This window comes from Anthonomus grandis, chromosome 2, assembly GCF_022605725.1.
Source record: "Anthonomus grandis grandis chromosome 2, icAntGran1.3, whole genome shotgun sequence".
NCBI lineage: Eukaryota > Metazoa > Arthropoda > Insecta > Coleoptera > Curculionidae > Anthonomus > Anthonomus grandis.
The window spans coordinates 18,045,043-18,067,995 of record NC_065547.1 but is presented as its reverse complement, the minus strand read 5'-3'; the positions used below and the strand labels follow the sequence as shown (position 1 = coordinate 18,067,995).

The 22,953-nt window shown below is 32.2% G+C and overlaps 1 protein-coding gene across 2 annotated transcripts in view; it reads right to left on the bottom strand.

The window, feature by feature from the left end:
- Nucleotides 1-22,953, bottom strand: part of LOC126750594 (beta-ureidopropionase) — a 155,922-nt gene that overhangs the window by 53,172 nt on the left and 79,797 nt on the right. The gene's annotated exons all lie outside the window — the stretch shown is intronic.

Genomic DNA, 22,953 nt, shown 5'->3' with positions numbered 1-22,953 from the left:
CTGTCTGTTATAATACAGGGTGTCCATTTATAAACTGACACATTTTAACTGCTTATAAGTCGAAAACGGAAAATGACAACAACGTGCGGTTTTCACAGAACTTCATCAATATTTTAAAAGTTTTTTTTGACAGTGTTGCCGAGTTTCAAAATTTACCTGAAATAGGAGGAAAAAAATTAATGATTTTCAAAGGCCGATTTCTCAAAAGTTTTAAATGTATCACCCTGTACTTTTTAATTTCATATGAAAGCCTGCTAAATCCCCTTTTCGAAAATGTATAAATTGTCTTAAATTCATTATTTTTTTTACAGAGCCAATTTTAGTAAATGACACCTTTTTGAAAATTTTCCTACAATAAATACCTATTAAATAACATTCTCGGTATCAAGTTACAACAATAACAATTATAGCTTGTTAAGGAGGCTGTGAGTTGCACAATTTGTTTTGTAGGTTTCAACTACTGTCAAATCTTTTTAACGTCATTCGTTAGGCAGTCACAATAATTTGATTTCTATATGTATTTTTGCATTTTTTTAAGATTGAAAGGTTTTAATATGTTTACCACCCGGGAAAAAGCACGTTGCGTGTTATTATTTATTGAACGCCAATTTTCCCAGGAGGGAACAGTTAAAAGAAAAGTTAGAACAAACCTATATGCACAAGATAATCTGTTGGATGATATTTTACTGGTAAAAGAAGTGTTGTCCTTAAACAATAACCAAAAAGTAAAGTACATAAAATTTTAAAAATAATTAAGTTAAAACCCTACAGAATTCAAACTTTCCAAAAAATAGAAAATCGCGCCCTTGAAAAAAGATATTTAATGTGCGAAACACTACTAGATCTTTTTAGAAATGAGCCGGATACCAACTTAATGTCTGATGAGGCAACATTTCACATCAGTGGTCGAGTAAATAAGCATAACTGCCGAATTTGGGGAGATGAAAATCCTCGAGTGTATAACGAATTTGAAAGAGATTCTCCTAAGCTGAACGTTTGGTGTGCAATATCGAAATCTAAAATTTATGGACCATTTTTTTTTTTCAAGAATCAACAGTGAATGGAAACAATTACACCGATATGTTGGAAACATTTTTTTATCCTCAACTTCAGCAAGATGGAATTTTAGACACGGTCTACTTCCAGCAAGACCACACTTCTCCAGGGTCGCAAGGGATTCCTTAGATATTACTTTTGGAAACAGATGGATAGCGCGAGCAGGTTCAATCGAGTGGGCACCTTATTCTCCCGATCTAACCATTCCAGATTTTTGTATATAGAAATATGTCATAGACGTTGCCCCAAGAAATTTGGATGAACTGCGCAACAACATAATAAACGTTTTCAACCAAATTACACCGCGAATGCTACAAAACGCCTTCGACAACTTATTTCTCCGTCTACATTTGTATTCCGATCAAAATGGGGGTCATATTCAACAGCTAATTTATTAGTTATAAATTAAAATTAATTTCTTCAATTGTTTGTTGTTAAAATTGTTGTAAATAGTTGTCATTTAATAATAGAATAAATACTTTTTATAGACATGGCAATAGCGCAAATAATTTAATTATGATCATGCTAAAGCGATACATAGGCAATTATCAGAAAATGTTCATCAATCACCGAATATGTATTCAAGGAAAATTTTCAAAAAGGTGTCATTTACTAAAATTGACAATTTAGACAATTTATACATTTTCGGAAAGGGGATTTAACAGGCTTTCATGTGAAATTAAAAAGTACAGGGTGTTACATTTAAAATTCTTGAGAAATCGGCCTTTGAAAATCATCAATTTTTTTCCTCTTATTTCAGGTAAATTTTAAAACTCGGCAACACTGTCAGAAAAAACTTTAAAAATATTCATAAAGTTCTGTGAAAACCGCACCTTGTTGTCATTTTTCGTTCTCGACTTATAAGCAGTTAAAATGTGTCAGTTTATAAATGGACACCCTGTATTACATCTAGAAGGATGACACCATTGACACCTAACTCGCCTGTGAAAGAAACCATTTGAATTTCCTTTTTTCCGATATATGTGAGCAACTTCAGACTTCTTTAGCATTTTTCAGCAAAAAAGTAGTTTTTTAGTCTTAATATTAATTAAAAAAATGCACTGAAACCACTCAAAACATCCATTTAATACTAGTACTGTAAAGGTGCACCATCCAAAAGTAAACAACGAGCGCAGTTGCCAAATACCCTTATCGCGAGAATATTTTTGGGCAAAATCTACAGCGTTGCCGCTGTGTGTGGAAATTTGATGATTAGTTTAAATATAGTACAAAATATTTTTGGTTATTAAACGAGTTTCACTCTTTCTTTTGCTTTATAATAAAGAATGCAACTCAGTTTCTGCTAATTATAATAATTTATTATATCACTTTATTTTCTTATGTTAAACTTGATAAATCGCTAGCAACATGGAATACTAAGCATGTTTGTCAACAAAATATCCCCTCTGCCCCCTTTGTAGATGTTGCGCTCAATCCAAAGCAGCCAATGTTTATTCGAGTGTATTCAATGTTTTAAGAAGCAAACAAAATAACAATACGAAAAAGTATAATTTGACCGCACTAGTGCAAAATTAGCCAGCGAAACAAATGCAAATCAACAGTTCCTTAGAAAAATATACCGTCTCTCGACAAGTTTAGAGCTTACGTGCATAAATAATTGGAACAAACTTATTTTCTTGGGCAGCAGTGGATCCATAATCCATACCATGTCTGGGATTTACAGATTACAGCAAAATCTCACCAATTCACTTTTTTTAGGCTATGAAGGACCAGCTGACTAATTTCAATCGGCATCAAAACAAAACACGAAAGATACTTTAAAACAGTTTAATTCATCCACTATATTATTAATTAAAGAGCTTTAACAAAATAACAAATAAATAGGGCGACTTGTGAGAGAATTTATGTACATACGTATTAAAAAGTGCGTGGGGGTGAAAAAAGTGTAAGCTGGATCGAGTGTCCTCTATCGAAATTACATTTCATCTAAACAAAACGAGCAATTAACGACCAAAATGAAAACATCATGATGCAGCGTTTCGTTAATCGGCGGTACAACGGAGCTCGCGAGGGAACATAAAAAACGGCTAGGATTTATTTAAAACTACCTCTATATTATTTATTGTCCTATAATATTTATTTTAGGTGTGAATGGTTTATGTGCGTTTGAATACGTAGATACGTTGCAATTTATAGTTGTTATTTTCTGCTTCGATACAATACCTGGTATAATTGGTATTTTTAACTCAAGCTCGTTTAATTGTTAAAAAAAAAAACAAAGTGTCCGAGACAAAACAGTCTACCGTGAAAATCTTGAAAAATAACCGGCCGAACGCGTCAAATTTAATATTGAGGGAGAACATTGTAGAAGAATTTAGAACATTGAAAGGCTAGAATTAGTAAACAACAACTTTGTTTGAGTCCAACATGTGCACAGGGGCAAGAGGGGTGTTTTGTTTACAAACATATTTGCCGATTCTCTGTTGTCAAGTCGACGCAAATTTCCAACGGAGGAAATTTTTAGCTATATTTTACCAACCATTATAACGTTAATTTAACTTATTTGTGTTGTATTTTATAGGAAAATTTATAATAAAAAGTATAAATACTACAATTAACCTATTTTAAGAATAAATATAATATCCTTAAGCAAAAAAAAAACAAAATTATTAACTTTCTTATCCCTAAAACTGCTTCTAAAAAATTTGAAGCGACAACACCGGAGCTTAAGCGCCTGAGCCATACGCGTAGTGTCATCTGTCAAACGGCTTTTTGTTTATTTTCGGGATTCGTGTATTTTCTTTAATTTTCGGTTTCAAAAGGAAAAAGGCCACATTTTAGTGTTTTTTTTTAAATTGCTAGGATAGGAAAAACTTGTGTCGTTTGTGCCGCATCATGATAAAAAGGTGATTCAAGCCGATCTTTTCACAAGTAAGTACCGATACTTTCATAACATCACATCATGAGGTAACCATCATCATAAACGTAGAATAGGGGATCTTATAGATAAACCTAATAAAAACTTGAATGTGAAAGTGTGCGTAAAATACCAAAATATTTATATTTTTAAATCTAAATATTTTTTTGAACATATTAATCTATCAATAGGCTATAAAAAATATAAAACTAGAATTTTGTCCCTGGTTTTATTACAGGATTTTATGTTTTTTTTTGTTGTTTTGGCAGAAAGAAGGCATACCTAATACCCATGTACCTATCTATGTATAGTTATGTTTTTTTAATATAGACATTAGGTAGATAGATGAAATTACTAATTTTTTATTGCCTTTAAAGAATTTTGAAATGTATTTAGATATTGATATCTATGTATAAAGTTAATTTTGTCTTTCCCTAAAATTTGGTCGATAATTTTTTTTTTGTTTTACCACATTGCAACTTACAATAATATATATGTTAAATGCCATTATAATTCTGCTATGTCAGGATTATCAAATGACCGAGTGGTGTGCAAATACAATTGCGCGCACACGAGGCGCGCAACCTACTACGAGGAAGCTACGACGGAAGGCAGTCTTCGAATCGGGTCGGATAAGTTTAAGTCGTTCTTTTTGAGTTGTTATTATTAAAAGTAATAAAACGGGTGTTTTTATAAACTTTTTGGCTTTGATTTAACATCAGAAGTGGGATTAGATCCTTGTGCAGTTAGTGCGGAGTTTTAGTGAGAGTTAAGACTAAATTTACAAAACAATTCGCGGTAAAGTGTAACCAACATGTCGGAAGAAAATTCCCAAGCCATCAATCTTCCGCAGGAGAATGAGGAAGGTTCAGACCAAGATGTTGCATCACAAAGCAGTATTGGACCAACTGATAAGCTTCCTGAAGTGCAGTGGCAACAAACATTATTAAATTTAATTGCCGCCCAACAACAACAAATTGCCGAGTTAGCGAAACAAACGAAACTGGCAATGATGTCATCGGCACCATCATCGTCAACGCCCAACTTCGTAGCAGATGGATTGAATGCGCAGGCGTCTGCCGTAGTACCCGGCTACACGACATTTAAATTGACCAGCTACGATCCGGATAATAGCGCCTATGGCGTTCATAAGTGGTTAGAGGATGCTACGAAGCTGAAGGACGAGCTGAATGTGAGCGATAATCTAATGATCGCAAAAGCCAGCGAAGCATTAAAAAATCGTGGTAATCGATACTGTTGCGACTGGAGACCCATTCGCCGAACATGGGAAAATTTTTGCGCTGATCTCATCACTGCTTTCCCAGACAAAGAGTCACCTGGCGTTCGGGCATTTAAAGCTGCTACACTAAGAAGCCGTGATTGTGATTCATTGTGTGATTACGGAAACAAGAAAATTCGAAGTATAAGCAGATTTTATGAACAGTTACCGTGGAACACAATTTTGAGTATGGTTGAATATGGGTTGGACCACGCAGAAGCACGTGCTGCGCTGCATATTCAGCTACCGCAATCTGACCGAGAAGTCATGACAATCTTTAGTGACTTCGACGCACGCCGGACTACCAAACGGTCCTTTGAAGCTGAAAATTTGCCCAGAAAAAAATTCCGTATAGAGGAAAAGCCTGAAAAGTTTAACAGGGCACTTAAAGGATCCTGTTTTAAATGTGGACGTCAGGGACACCATCAAGATGCTTGCAATAATAAAGAAGAATCGTCAATGCAAATTCAGCATGATATGGCTGGTTCATCTAAAATCCCAACGTGCAGTCATTGCAAGAAAATTGGCCATAGCGAAATAAATTGCTGGTATAAAAATGGAAAACCTAAGAAAACCTTTTTGCTTAAAAAATGACGCCATCTGAATACAACACCAATGGCGACATTATTATGCAAAAACAGTGTGTCTTCTTTTTCTTATCTTATTGATAGTGGTGCCGACGAATCGATAATAAAACATTCAGTGGTAAAAACAATAAACGCGATAATTAAAAAAGACGGTACAGTTCGAGGGTTTTCGGGGTTTGGGGCCCAAACTGTTTATGCTGACGGTGTTTGTAACCTAATAACCGTTTTACCGAATTTGACTTTAGAGATTACGTATGCAATCGTGCCGGATAGTGTTATTCCAGACGGCATTGACCTTATTATTGGATGGGACGTTATGAGTCGACCGTGTTTACAAATTGAGAAAAGTGCTTACGGGCTTGAATTATCACATTGTATTTTACCTAGGGAGTCTAAAATAATGTGTATAAGAAATGTAAACAGTATTCGAATTAATCAGCCTGATTTGGAAGAAAAATTAAAGCTGCAGATCGAGAGTCTTTTACTGTTTTACGGCAATAAAACACCTGATCATATTACTACAGGTGAAATGACAATTAATTTAAAGGACAATAGTTTAGTTGCATACCGTCCAAGAAGATTAGCTTACCAAGAGCGATTGCAAGTTAAAAAAATGATGAACTTTTAAGTGCCAATATAATTCGAGAAAGCCGATCAGAATATGCAAGCCCTATAGTTCTAGTGTCAAAAAAGAATGGTGAAGTTAGAATGTGCGTGGATGTACGTGACATCAATAAAAAGGTAGTTAAAGAAAGGTATCCGCTGCCCCATGTTCAAGACCAAATAAATTCTCTTTGCGATGCAAAATTTTTTACTACACTGGATATGAAAGCTGGCTTTTATCAAATGCAAATTGAAGAAAAATTACGGCACATTATGGCTTTCATTACACCAGATGGACACTACGAATTTAATCGAATGCCTTTTGGGTATGTTAACGCACCGGCAATATACCAACGCGCCATCGACAAGGCCCTGGGTAATTTAAAGGGAACTAAGGCCTTTGTGTATATTGATGACGTACTGGTTCCATCAACTAGTATTGAGGAAGGATTACAAAATCTGGAGGAGGTACTTAATGCTTTGTCGAGTTGTGGGTTTGCCTTAAACTATGAAAAGTGTAAATTTTTTGCCAAAGAAACTGAATATCTCGGTGTTATTTTAAGTGCAGGATCAGTGCGTCCTAGTTCACGTAAAATAAATGCTTTAACTGAAGCGCCTATTCCAACAGACGTTAAAAGTGTACGACAATTTCTAGGACTTGCTAGTTACTTTCGCCGATTTATTAAAGGATTTGCAGAGCTAGCTGCTCCTTTAACGGCTTTGTTAAAGAAAAATAGTGTGTTTATATGGTCCCCTGAGTGTGAAAATGCAAGACAATTCATAATAAACAAACTGACCAGTTCGCCTATTTTACGAATTTATAATCCTAGTTTAAATTGCGAGTTGCATACCGATGCTAGTGCCGTGGGACTTGGAGCTGCTCTTTTGCAGAGCGAAAATGGTGTTGTTCGCCCTGTAGCTTACTTTAGTCGCCGTACGACTGATTACGAGGCCCGGTATCATTCGTATGACCTAGAAACGCTCGCGATTGTTGAAGCTGTTGAACACTTTAGAGTGTATTTGTATGGTGTACATTTTACAATATACACTGACTGTAATGCAGTTCGTGCTACCGCTTTAAAGAAAGACTTACATCCTCGTGTTGCACGTTGGTGGGTCAAACTTCAAGACTACGATTTTTCACTAGAATATCGCCCTGGAAAGAAAATGGGACACGTGGATTATTTAAGTCGGAATCCCATAGACGACGAAACTACCCTAAAAGTGTGTGCATTAAAGACCCTTAAGGCCAGTAAAATATCAGAGGTAAGCACTTTACGACAATTTCAGTTAAATGATGCTTTCTGTTCCCAAATATATGATGACCCGAATATTAATACTTATTATACTGTCATAAATAATCTTGTTGTAACTAACACAAAGGCTCCAAAGTGTTATGTACCCGTTGCTGCAAGACTTCTAACAATGCGTCTATACCACGACGAATCGTCACATATAGGGTGGAATAAATGCATTTCTAAGATGCGAGAAGATTTATTTTGGCCCAAAATGGGCCAATGTTTGAAGAAATACATCAAAAATTGTAGGGCTTGTGTGCTAGGGAAATCTCATACTGGTCGTAGGGCAGGACTGTGGCAACATGGCAATAAACCTGATGATATTTTACACACATGGCACATTGATCATGCCGGTCCATTGATTAAATCAAATGGGTGTACGCAAATTTTAGTAGTAATTGATGCATTTTCAAAGCTGTGCCGTTTAATGCCGATTCCAAAGAAAAACTCAGAAAATTCCATCTGTGCATTAATGTCTATTTTCAATGAACTTGGTACGCCAAAACGAATAATCGCTGACAGAGCAGCTGCATTCACTTCGATCACGTTTCGAAATTTCCTGAGTGAGCAAAATGTTGAATTACATCACATTGCTACAGGTGTTCCTCGTGGCAATGGTCAAGTCGAGCGTGTCATGAGGACAATAACTAATCTAATGAGAGCGACCCTTACAGCCGAAAAAGAAAAAACATGGACCACCGTAATTTCTGCTATAGAAGATAACTTAAATTCCACTGTTCATTTAATCACCGGTCATTCGCCTAAAGTGCTACACTTCGGAATAAATCCGAGACTATTGGCTACGCAGCAGTTTTTATCAGACGCACCGTCGACTGAGAATTTTGTTGATCCCGACAAGGCCGTGGCCGAAGCTCAAGTACGTCTGGAAAATAGCGCCAAACAGCGAGCGCAGCACTTTAACGCCTTGCGTTATAAGCCGAAATTGTTTGCAATTGGGGATCTTGTGGCTGTGGAAGATTCTCAGCTGGCAGGCGGAGGAAAGCTGAAACCGAAATATAGAGGGCCATATACTGTTCGTACTATACTACCTAATGACAGATATGTGCTGCATAAGCAAGGACGGCGAACGACTGTTGCCGCTCATGAACAACTACGACCATGGCCTTCAACAACGTAAATAAAGTGAGTAAACTTGATTTTATTGTAACTTTACATAAACAAATGTTTTGATAAAGTATTTGAGTAGTCATACTATTCAAATGTGGTGCGCACATTTAGCAATGAATAGTGGTACCTGTGATTTTTAATTAAAGTACTTTGGAATGTCTAAAATACTTTAATAAATTAATAATGGCGATCCCATTAATTGTAAAAATAATTTTATAAATGCCTGGCATTCCCAATATATAGTAGTAAAGTATGTTAGAATATCTACAATACTTTAATAAACTAATAATGGCAATCCCATTATGATAAAAAAAAAAAAAAAGTGATGTATTATTAATGGCAATCCCATTAATAGATAATAATAATAAAAAAAAAAAAAAAAAAAAAAAAAAAAAAAAAATGTGTGTGATTTTTATAAATAATGAGAGTATGCAAATACTTCTTTTAACTGATAATAGCAATCCTATCTAAAAAAAAAGAGGATTAATAGTGGCAACCCCATTAATAGAAAAAAAAAAAATGGCAATCCCATTATGGAAAGTAACAAATAATTAGAAAAAAAAAAAAAAGTAAAGTATAATGGCAAACCCATTATAGAAAAAAAAAAAAGTAATAATAATGGCAATCCCATTATTAAAATTAGGTATGAAAATTGAAATTTTTGCACATAAAATTATTTAAAAAAAATAGAGAATTACAAAGGTTCTGTTTGTGGTTTTCTAATTTCAGAAAACGATGCGAGGACGCCTCGAGATCAGAATGGCCGTGTTAAATGCCATTATAATTCTGCTATGTCAGGATTATCAAATGACCGAGTGGTGTGCAAATACAATTGCGCGCACACGAGGCGCGCAACCTACTACGAGGAAGCTACGACGGAAGGCAGTCTTCGAATGGGGTGGGCTAAGTTTAAGTCGTTCTTTTTGAGTTGTTATTATTAAAAGTAATAAAACGGGTGTTTTTATAAACTTTTTGGCTTTGATTTAACATATATAGTAATTGGCACCACATATTAATTCATTACTGTAATTTTTTTTGCTTTTTGATTAAATATCAAATACTTATCATAGATTGCCTAATATATGCCCAAAGGGAACAATGGATTTCATTAATGGAAATCAACACAATTAAACAGAACATATTTGTTTGTTTAGATCACATCCTTAAAAGTGATTTCTTATAGAAGGAAGATAATATTATCAGTAGCCAGACTTTATTAACAAAATCAGCTCTACCTCAAATGTAATTTTATTTTAAATATATTTTTCTAGTATAAAAAAATCGTCACAAAAAGGATTAGTGTTACTCATATAAGCTTTATTTATACCTAATACTTATTAAATTAGGTATGTATGTAAAACTATTTTTTTACTAGGATTTCTGATGCACTGGTTAAAAACACAGCAGCCGATAATTCAATTAATTTACCAAGTGATTTACCCTTCAAAGCTGCAGGGGTAGCTTTCCTGAAGAGTGCAAAAACTTCTTTAGCTTCCAAAATGGTATATAGTACAAACAGTGAAGCTAATATAGACAAGTATGGATAATTAAAATAGATTTATATTCTTGATACACCAAATTTTGTATAATTACAGATCTGATCATTCATCATCAACAATAACTGCATCTGAGATTAATAGTTCTACAGTAACCGTGGGGTCTAGGTCAACAATTACTATTTCTCATCCAAGCCGTTTTTGTTAACTGCTACACATTCCCTGACTCTGCCAAGGAAAAGGTAAAAATACACTCAAAATAGACTACTAGTTTTATGCCATGTATCATCCTATTCTATATATCTTATTTAAAAGTGATATAGTATTTTATTGTGTTATATTTGTTTAATTAAATGCAATTAATCAAATGTCTGATATTACAAAGATTCTTTATAATAACATACATTTTATTGATCAATTGGGTTATTATAATACATTTTTCTAATTTTTTCTTTTTAATTTTGGTAGTACTATATTTTTATGTATATTATTCTAGGGTAAAATCAAAATGATATCCTGAGGACCTAAGCACTGATGATTCCACTGTTTCAAAAACTAAATAATTTGTTACAAAATTATGGAAAAAAAATAAAGAACAAAAAATTAAAATTCGAAGATTGCAATAAACAAATTTGCCTCAAAAAAATTAAATTAAATGTCTCAAGTTATTATTAAAATACTTAAAAAATAATAACATGATTTTCGAAAAAGCTCAACATACTACATATTTTATTTGACTTGTAAAAGTACTTGTTTGTATATTACTACTAATAAACTAATCTAATCTATTGTACATAGTCTTTATTCTTAGGTAAGCTTTGTTTTTTAGTATAAATTAATATGATATAATATTTGGTATTGGGTATTATATAGGTCACTGTTAAATGTCTCAAAACCATTGTACAGGCTAAATACTCATAATAAAAATCTTATAACCTATAAAAAACCTGCAACTCCTTCACAATTTTAACATCCTTGTAGTTTTAACTCTTTCCGCTGAATCAATACTGTCCCTTTGAAAAAGTCAGCACCATAGAAGTATATATTATGTGATATAAAGTAAGTGATGTAAAACTGAGTTTTGTCCCATATAATAATAACAATAAAATTTTGCAAAATGTTAATAATTTGTGTCTTAAAACATGATTTATTAAGAAATCTATAATATTATATTAATAAAATATTTAATTTCCATAAAAATGCTTTGATAAAAATGGTGCCTTTTATTAGGACCTTCCTCTAACGAAGTCCGTTAAAAAAACACATAAATAGCTCATAAATGGTAATATTACTTATACTAATTAATAAAAATTTATCAGGTAAATATTTGTTGATGACGTCACTGGTAGAGAGTGCTTGTATCAGTGGCATCAACAATGCGATCGAGCGACGTTGCGATGCCATTACCGTTTTCTCATTTTTTCGTACTTTATTTTCATTTATTAAAGTTAATATTGACTTCGATATAGAGTATTTTATCAAATTTATTTTAAAAAAATGCTTAATATTTTATTAAAGGGGAGCAGTAGTATTGTTTTGAGCCTTCGGAAACAACTGAAAATTTTTATGATATTATAAAGTGATTTTTGCCATTTATCTATAAGCATTTGGCATCATTGCATCAGAGATGTTACAAGCAAACAAACCTATCCATAGTTCCACGGCATGCTACTTCTAGCCTTTCAATGTTCTAAGGTTATCTCCTTACTCCCCAAAACCCCATGTCAACTTTTTAAAATTAAAATGGTGGTCGAGTGACACCTTGAACTAAAGGTAATTTTATTCATTGCATAGCCCTATTTTTAGTTTTTTATTAAATACATTTGTTCTGAAGAAATATAAATAAATGTGGCCGACACAAATATGCAGTTATTTACTGCTTAACGCTTTTAATTTTTTTTAAATTTTAATTTAACGCTTTTGTTGGTTTGGCTATTTTTATTTTGGTCTGGTATTTGGCTATTTGTTTTTTGTTGAAGTGAGCAATAGCAACCGTAGCACGAAGTATTTTTTTAATCTAGTCCTGGTGATATTGATAGTATTGATAACAATATGCTATAAGAAATAATTGGGATTAGAGATTGCATCTTTTCGAAAAATTACAATCGCATCTGGCGTGTCTAAAAGTACCATTCACAAAATTTTAAAATTACACAAATCTCATGCTTACAAAATCTAGTAGATGAGCTAAATGTCGATGATTTTGATCATCGTGTACAATATTCTGAGTACTTTAGTGATAGGTTTAATCGTGAGAAAAATTTTCTATAAAATATCTGTTTCGCTGACAAATGCTCTTTTTTATTTACAGGGTGAAGTCAATAGACTTAACTGTCTGTGTGATACTGAAACGACACTAATTCTCATTTATTTCGAGAAACACATACTCAGCGACCTCAAAAACTGGGTTGGTATCCTAGGATAACCTTCCAGAATATGAACTGATGGGTCATCAAGATGGGGCATCAAGATAGGCACCAACGTATTATGCTGCTGCCATTCGTAATTTTTTGAACGACGTTTTTCCTGGACGACGGATTGGCCGGAGAGGTACCGTAAATTAGCCACTAGGTCTCCCGATCGTACCCCTTTGGATTTTTTTATGGGGTCATCTAAAAACGAATCTTTACCACAGTCTGACTCCCTTGACGATTTTCCAAAAAGAATTGTTAACGAATGTTAGTTAGTAACGCCAGAAATGTTCGCTAATGTGCGCAGACGTTTTGAACAACAATTGTATTTTTGTATGAAGGTCAACATCATTGATGTTGGAGATCATTTTCAACATTTAATAAAATATGTAATAGTAGAATATACTTATAATTTCTTCATTTAAAATAATGTTTATTTTTTTACCCACGTTTATTCATATTTCTTGAGAAAAAATTGATAAAAAAAATAGGGCTATCTAGTAATAACATTACCTTCAAGGTATCAATCGACACCTATTCGTATTTAAAAAAAATTGACATGGGGATTCTGGGGGGTAAGGGGGTGATGATAGAGAAACGCAATTTCAGGGTGGACTATAGTAAGTACCGATACAGAGTTATAATAACACCCTGAGCATTTGAAACCATTTTAATACATAATATGTATCCGATACTTAAATTTGTATTATTCAAAACTTTCTTCATAAATCATTTCCATCTTTTATTCAATACACGGGAATAAGCATCGATACATTGTATATCCAAATAGCATCGATACATTGTATATCCATTCCTAGTTACTTCATTTTATCAATGTTCGTGGTTTGTGAAAAGTGTTTTTTTTTTACTTTTTTAAAAATTTTCTTTAATTAGTCCAATTTTGAAGCAATAAACATGCCTAATACTTGTGAGTTTGTGAGTGAAATATGTACAAGAAGAAGAAGATTGAAGGCGGTTTGGTTTTTCATAATAGAGCGAACCTAATCGAATTTTTTAAGCATTTTGCTCTTTATACAATGAAAAAGTCTTATCCGGAAAATAAAAAACATACCAAGATTAATTGGTGCTATTATAGATATTAGATTATAGGGACCGTATTGCGAAGTGATAAAGAGGCACAAGGAGAAGTATTAGCATGTGAATACTATGAATCCCTACATTGTCTACACCAAGCTTCAGCGATAGCAGGAATTTGTCATGAATCTATATGTTAGGTACTTTAATTAAGTCATGATGCAATATGCAAATTCTTCATTAGTATCCAGAGAAAAACAATGACAGTATCGAGTATTCAGAAAAAAACAATGTGTGAGTGGGAATATTTGGTTATACTATTGTCGGACATCTATTTATTATTGGTAACCTTAATGGCGAAGCCGACTTGGAAATGTTGAAAGCAGCCATTTAACCTTTGAATTGTTGAAGAAATAGAAAATTAGTTGGATACTCATGAGGGTAGTAACCTAAACGAAGATTTATTACATTTTCAATAAGATGGAGTTTGAAAATAGATTATTCTTTTGTTTAGCCCAACTAAATAAACTAAATGCATGGAAATGCATTTTGAGCATCTAATTACTAATAAAATAATATTTATAACTTACTTTGACCCTCGATACATGGTGTTTTGGGAAATGTGGAAAACCTTAAAGGGGAGTTTTTAAAACACATTTAATTGTTTATTTTACCAGGGGCTGACTAGGTTGTATAGTATAATGTTTATACTTTTAGCACCCTGTATGATAAAGACTCTAAAATAATAAATATGGATAGATTGGATCTTAAACTAAAGAAGAGGTACTCTTGTTCATTATCGTAGTATTGAAAGTTTTTAAATTAACACCCTGTATAAAAGCGATACTAGCGATAACATTAAAATATATTAACTATTTTATCCTTTACTAAAAGAACCGTTAATAAAAAAGAAAATAGTATAATGTAGAAATAAACCAATAATTAAGTATTTATTTTTTTGAAATTTAAAGTCCGGATTATATTTAAAATCATTTTAATATATTGAGACTTTTTTTTAGTAACTGCATACATTTCTAAAGAAAAATATGCCACTGTGCTAAGTCGCACACCAAAGGTTATGTACAAAAAAATATTTAGATGGTACACAGGTATCTTTAGAGATTTGTGGATTAAAGTTACACCTAATAATATAAATATTTAACGCTTGAATTATAAAACAAATCAAAAGCATCTCTAATACTAATAAATTCAAAAGACTGTCTTTTCTGTATGATTTCTATCCCATTTTGGGTACTTTTGCGGGATAGCTCCGTTATTTTTAGAGATAGAGACTTGCGGTTTTTGCGACACTGTGCTACTTTTTCGTAAAACTAAAGATGCTGTTAACGAAATTTTCATAGACCTTTTATTTTTTAAGATACAGGGCGTTTTTGAAATTTTTGCATTTTGGGACCCCCGTTGTATCTCCGTTATTTTTACAGTTTTTTCAAGTAAAAACTCATTCTAGTGGTATAGATATCTATTTTTTTCATTAATAGTTTTTGAGTTTTAACCCAAACTTATGTTTTTTTAAATGGAACACTCTATATATTTATAGTTCATAAAATTGGTCTTTTTTTTACCTTTCCAAAAATATGTAACAGTATGGACTTATTTTCAAAAAAACGCAAATAACTAAGAATTATCTAAATTAAATGCATAATTTAATAGTAGGCCATGAATAAATTAATAACGACGAATGAGGAATTGCATCATTTTAATTTTTTTGTAATAAAGGAACATAAAAAACAAATATATAAATTCAATAAACACTATAAGAAGACAACTATATAACAAAACAACATTTTTACAAGAGATGATGTGCGTCCATGATACGTCTATACAAAATGAATTGCATCTTGAAGTTCTATGAGATTATTGCATTGTCTTTTATACACTTGATCTTGTATATACCCCCATAAAATTATTTATTTATTATATAAGATACTAATATTAATTCAACTTAAGCTTGATAATAGTAAAACATAAATCAATGTTACCAATTAATTTAAAGAAACATGTTAATTTAATAAAAAACAATTTATTTGTCATGTTTTTGTTTCTTGTTATAATTAGCCATGGCCTCCCATTAAATTATGAATTTGCTCATTTAAATTTAGAAAATTGTAATTTTTTTGCGTATTTTTAAAAATAAGTCCATACTGTTATACATTTTTAAAAAGGTAAAAATAGGTCAATATTATGAACTATAAATATACAGGGTGTTCCATTAAAAAAAACATAAGTTTGGGTTATAACTCAGAAACTATTGATCAAAAAAATATATATCTACACCACTGGATTCTACGGAAAAAAATCTATAAGAATGAATTTTTACTTTTACAAAAACTTTACAGATAACGGAGATACGACGGGGGTCCAAAATTTCAAAAATGCCCTGTATCTTAAAAAATAAGAGGGCTGTGAAAATTTTGTTAACAGGATCTTTAGTTTGACGAAAAAGTAGCACAGTGTCGCGAAAAGCGCAACTCTCTATCTCTAAAAATAACGGAGCTATCCCGCAAAAGTACCCAAAATGGGACACCCTGTGCATTGTGTCCCATTTTGGATGAGATTGCAAGGTATCTCTGTCATTTTTTAAGATATAGCTTTGCGGTTTTCGCGACTCCGTATCACTTTTTTCTAAAAATTTTAAAGCCACAAACAAAAATATTCCAACTACTTTTGTTCCTAAAATACAGGGCCAAAATGAAAATTTTTTAATTTTTTTTCTAACTTATACAGGCCCTGTATAAGTTAGAAAAAAAATTAAAACTGCTTATGTTAGTGGCGTATTTAAAAAAAATCTTTAGAGCACTGTTTTTGAGATTGAGCACAGATTCAGCACAAACTTGGTATTTTTTAAACGGGATACCCTGTATATTTTAAAGTCAAATTATTGCAATTTTCTGAATACATTGATATATCACAACCTAATCTTAATTAAATGTTAGCTTCAAAAATTATAAAAATCCATATTTAGGTTTGTTTTTTTTTAATAGTAGGCTATGAATTATTTCACACATACATTTAATTATTACTTTTTTAAAATGCCATGTGATTTAAACCTATTTATTTAATAACATTTTAAGCATTATTTTAAAATCGATATATCGTTTAATATTTAAATTACACCGCTGTTATAGTCGATATTTTAGGGATCATAACTCAATATCTATACTTACTTATTATATATTCCATTTTAAAAAGCCGATGTATTTTAAAAAGAGTTATATGCAGACACCCTTAGACATTACCATTATGAGAACTACGCCCACACACGAGTTCCCGTGGAAACCCATGATCATACAGAATATATGCAAGCGCATTTATTTTAAGATTATAAATACTATTGTAACCCATTTCAGTAAGCTTTATTCTTCTCTTGACTCTGTACATGTAGAAATTAAAGTCGTGATAACTTGAAAACGTGTTGTTTTTTAAAAACGATCTTTTCCCGTTCGATCATAAAATTGGCGCAGTCGGTAGGATTTGCTAAAACGCTTCGACAAAAATCGCGAATAGTTTCCGTTTCTACGGTTAATTTGGCAAATCGAACACGCATCGCTGTGGGAAGAGTAGAGAACGCACTTGCAGTTATCAGCGTTGGTGGAAGACAAACATCGCGGAAGCCAGCATAGCTAAGAGGACCAGGGATTAGAAGACGAAATCGCTTCTTTCCTATTGGACGCATAGATTAGGAAGACCAGGGATACAGAAGACAGCATCGCTTCACTCCTATTGGCACTAGGTTAAGCAAGAATCCAAAAGAATGATACGAATCTTCATTTTACTGTAAGTAATTTTTAAAAGAATAATTTGTTTTGATATACATTATTTTGCTCGTTTGACAAGTGAAATGTTTAATTTTTGAATTAGCTAGGATTTAGGAATTTTTGTTCTAATATAAATTTTCATTTTCTTGAACGAATCACCTTAATGTCCGATACTGACGATTCTGACGTCTCATTACAGGAATTAATCAAAAAATATAAATTACCAAATTTAAGGAATAAAACTAAACCCGCGTTTAATTTAAGAAATATGGCAACAAATCAAGCTAGTATGGAACAAATTACAAATGCCAGTACTAGTGGAAATAACAATAACACTAACGTAAACTATTCCCTTTTGAAACTATATGTGGATACTATTCCTAATTTTGATGGAAATCCACATACTTTGGCTGTTTTTATCAATAATTGTACAAGTTTAATTAATAATTTCTATAAAGAAGGTGGTGACATTCATAACAATTTTATAAGTAGGGCAATTATTGGAAAGTTAACTGGCAGAGCTCTAACTTTGATTGGTTCCAGAGTAAATGAATCGGAAACATGGGAAAATATAAAAAGCGCATTAGAATTAAGTTTTGGTGATCAAAGAAATCTTGATTGTTTAGTTCAGGATCTAATCACATTATCTCCAAATAAGGGCGAAACCCCGTATAATTTTGGTATGCGTTGTCAAGATGCACGATCTTTAATATTTTCTAAACTAAATACTTTAAATCTAACAACAGCAGATAAAGAATTAAGAACAAAAAACTATGACGAACTAGCTTTAAAAACTTTTATTAGAGGTCTAACCGGAACTCTACAAAATAATATTAGAATTAGGAACCCCGAAAATTTAGAAAAAGCAATGTCTCTTGTAATTGAAGAAGAAAACTTCCTTTATAGTCAACAAAGAAGTAATACACTTAATACCCATAACTTTAGACCGACCCCAAGAATCATACCCTTTTCACATAATGGAAACGCAAGATCCCCTAATTTCCCAAATAACCATAACGTCATTCCCAGAATAAATCAACCACAAAATAATTTTTCACAAAATAGTTTTAAACCCAACCACTTCCAGAATCGAATAATTTTGCTCAAAGACCAGTTTTTGGACAATCCCCTTTCTTTTCGAGAAACAACGTTCCTCAATATAATTCTATGCAAAGACCCAATTATTTTAATAGACCCAGCTCTAATCAAGCTTACAATCCAAATAGATTCAATAATAACCAGAATCAAAACAACGTCCAACAATTACATGAACCAATGGACATTTCGTCTGGCCATTCCAGACAAAAACCCAATCAATTGAGGTACACGGAAATTTCCAACGAATACGATTATGATTATGAATTCGATTATGATTATAATAACTATATAGGAAATTACGAAGAACCTTATCAATATGAACCATATTATAATCAACCCAACAACAATGTAAATAATACTGAATCATCAAATGATACTATTGCAAGCAATTTTAACCAACCCACACAAAATGAAAATATGCATCCGCATCTGCATCAACATTCTCAAAACGACGACAACGATTCAGCAAATTTTACTATAGACCCAACCAACAAGGAAGCGACGTAATACTTTTAAATAACACATCGGCAGACTTACCATATATAATTATACCTGAAATAAATGCCAAATTTTTAATAGACACAGGAAGTACCAAAAGTTTAATCTCAACAGAAATTGCACATAAATATTTTAAGAAATTTATTTTTAATGAAGACTTTCAAATCCAAACTGCACACATGATTTCCTATCATGACAAAGTAATTTCCATTCCAGCTTTTAAACTTTTTAAAGAAAATCATAAATTTTATATTTTCGATTTTAGTAATAAATATGATGGTCTAATAGGTGTTGATTTGCTTAGTCAACTAAAAGCAATCCTAGATATTAATAACAAACAAATTAAAACACCATTTGCTAAAATATCTATCGTCTATGATCTAGAAAATACCCAATTTACATCTGATATCCAAGAAAATATAAGTCCAAATAAATATTCAATCAAAATACCCGGTAGAACAAAACAAATTGTTAAATTACCTGTCAATAAGGAAAAAGGCATAGCGATTTTTGATTACATTAAATTCGACGACAAACTTGAAACACCTGAAGCAATTGTGCGAATTGACAATTACTTCATAACAACAGTAATTACTAATAGTGACGAAATTTCCAAAACAATTAACATTTTAAAACCTTTTAATATAGAATTATTAAATCTCAATGAATTAAATTTAATAGAAAACCTAGATAATAGTGAACAAATACATGATAATAAGTCATACATTATCCAGGATAATTTATTAAAAAATAACCTAAAAAACATTCGTGTCGATCACTGTAATCAAGAAGAAAAACAAGCAATTAGAAACTTATGTTAGGAATTTCGAGATATCTTTTATTGTGAACAGATTCCTTTAACCTTTACAAACAAAGTACAACATAAGATAAACTTAACAAACGAAACACCAATTTTTACCAAAACGTATAGATACCCCGAAGTTCATAAATCTGAAGTCAGAAACCAAGTACAAAAAATGCTCGAACAAGGTATAATTCAAGACTCAGCTTCTCCATGGTCAAGTCCAATTTGGATCGTACCTAAAAAGATGGACTCATCCGGAAAACAAAAATGGAGACTGGTTATTGACTACAGAAAACTAAACGAAAGAACGGTAGACGACAAATATCCCTTAGAACCAAACCAAACATCAAAACACCAAACATCACGGAGATACTCAATAAATTAGGAAAAAGTCAGTATTTTTCGACCTTAGATTTAGCTAACGGATTTCACCAAATAGAAATAAACCCTAAGGATATACAAAAAACGGCTTTCTCCACTGAAAGAGGACACTACGAATTCAAAAGAATGCCGTTTGGCTTAAAAATGCACCCGCTACGTTTCAACGGGTAATGGACAATATATTGCGAGGACTACAAAACGAAGAATGCCTAGTCTACGTGGACGACATTGTCATCTCTAGCACTTCTCTACAAGAACATCTAGATAGATTAAGACGAATTTTCACTAGACTAAGAAATGCCAACTTCAAGGTTCAACTTGATAAATCGGAATTCTTGCGAAAAGAAGTTAACTACCTTGGACATGTTATTACTAGAGACGGAGTTAAACCGAATCCCGATAAAATAGAAGCAATAAAAAAAATCCCTTTACCCAAAACACAAAAAGACATAAAAAGCTTTCTAGGATTAGTCGGCTATTATCGCAAATTCATCAAGGATTTCGTACGTGTAACAAAACCTTTAACGCGTTGCTTAAAGAAAGAATCCAAAGTAATACACGACCAAGATTTTATTTCTGCCTTTAATATATGTAAAAATTTGTTAATTAACGCACCTATACTGGAATACCCTGATTTTACGAAAAAATTTATATTGACAACAGACGCATCTAACTTCGCTATTGGCGCCATCTTATCGCAAGGAACCGTGGGCTCAGATAAACCCATAGCTTACGCCTCAAGAACTCTAAATGAAAGCGAGACAAAATATAGCACGATTGAAAAAGAGTTATTAGCGATAGTTTGGGATTGTAAATACTTTAGGCCGTATTTAATCGGAAGAAAGTTTACAATATATACCGACCATCGACCATTAGCATGGATAGCCAAACTAAAAGAACCAAATTCAAAATTAATACGCTGGAGATTAAAATTAGAAGAATTTGATTACGATATCATGTACAAAAAAGGCAATCTAAACAAAAATGCCGACGCTCTTTCTAGGATACAAATTAATGCAATAGAAAATGAATCAATGATTAACAACCCAGGAAATTTCGAAGACCAATTAGATACCTTAGAATACCTGCGACGAGTAGCAGAAAGTTTTACACTTTATGAATTACCAGACACAACAAATATAAATGCGAACAGAAACGAACCCTCATCTAGTCATCAAATCCCGAAAAATAAACAAATAAAAATTCTATCTGATATACAAATAAGACCACCGGATACTCAAATAATAAATAATGAACTAGACCAAACCGACTCACAAACGCAACATTCTTCGATTAATGAAACTACCAATAACGGAATAAAAATACTCGATGAGATGATCAATAACAAAACTAATCAAATATTAGTTTTTCCCCATATTTATCCTAAATTAAAAATCAACCAAGACAACTACGAACACCATAAAATTCTAACAATTCATATTCCTCAAACTAATAACGAACATTTAATACATTTAACATTTAATCGAGTTTTTAAGGGACTATACTATCCTAAACAAAACATATTGTATCTATTTTCACACAGATGATCTATATAAAAAATTTAATGAAGTTTATTTAAATCATTTTGCAGAAAATGGCCCAAAACTCTTAAGATGTACTAAATTACTTAATACTATAACTGATAAAGAAGAACAAATTTTATTAACGAAAAACCACCACGAAGGAAAAGTAAACCATAGAGGTATAAACGAAACACTAGAATATCTAAAACGTAATTATTATTGGATAGGAATTAAGAACACTGTAACCGACTATATTAATGCTTGTGATATTTGCTGTATTTTATTATGACGATAAAATCTATTTGACTTTAGTAGACGCATTTTCAAAATTCGCGCAAGCAATTCAGATACCCGGCAAAAATGCTATTAGTATATCTAACGCACTAATTAAATATTTCTCTTATTGCGGTATACCAGAAAAACTAATAAGCGACAATGGATCAGAATTTAATAATGATACGATTAAAGAAATTCTAAATTTACACAGCTATAATTATCTATTTTTAGAAAGTTTACTTTCCCAAATAATTGCACAGTTTCAATCGGTATATGATATCTTTGAAAAGATAGAGATAGCCATCACTTTTGCCAAAATAAATATCTTTCACAACTCTATGATAGAATCAAATGAGCTCTTGAAAGAAATTAGCCAAATTCCAAAATATTTAACACAAAGTAAATTGCCTTTTGTTCCACAAGCTGAAAATCTTTTACTTTTCTAAAAAATATTAGAAATTAAGAGCTATAGCAAGGGAAATCAAATTATATTTATTATTGATATACCACTAGTTGAAAAAACTAAATATAACTATTTTCATCTTTACCCTTTACCCATAATGAGTAATAACTCTTTTAATATGATAATACCAGTTTCCAGATATTTAATATTAAATGAGCAAAATCATGTATTTTTGAGAAATCTTGTAAAGGAATCATTCCGGAGGAATTCCTTTGCTTCGAAACCAGTCCCATGGAATCGGACGACGATGCTCCATGTGAAATTCAACTCCTAAAGTTTTCACAAAAGCTGTCCAATTGCCAACCAGTCTCAGCGCATATAGGAAAAGAAAAATTCCAGAAGTTGGAAGACAACAAATGGAT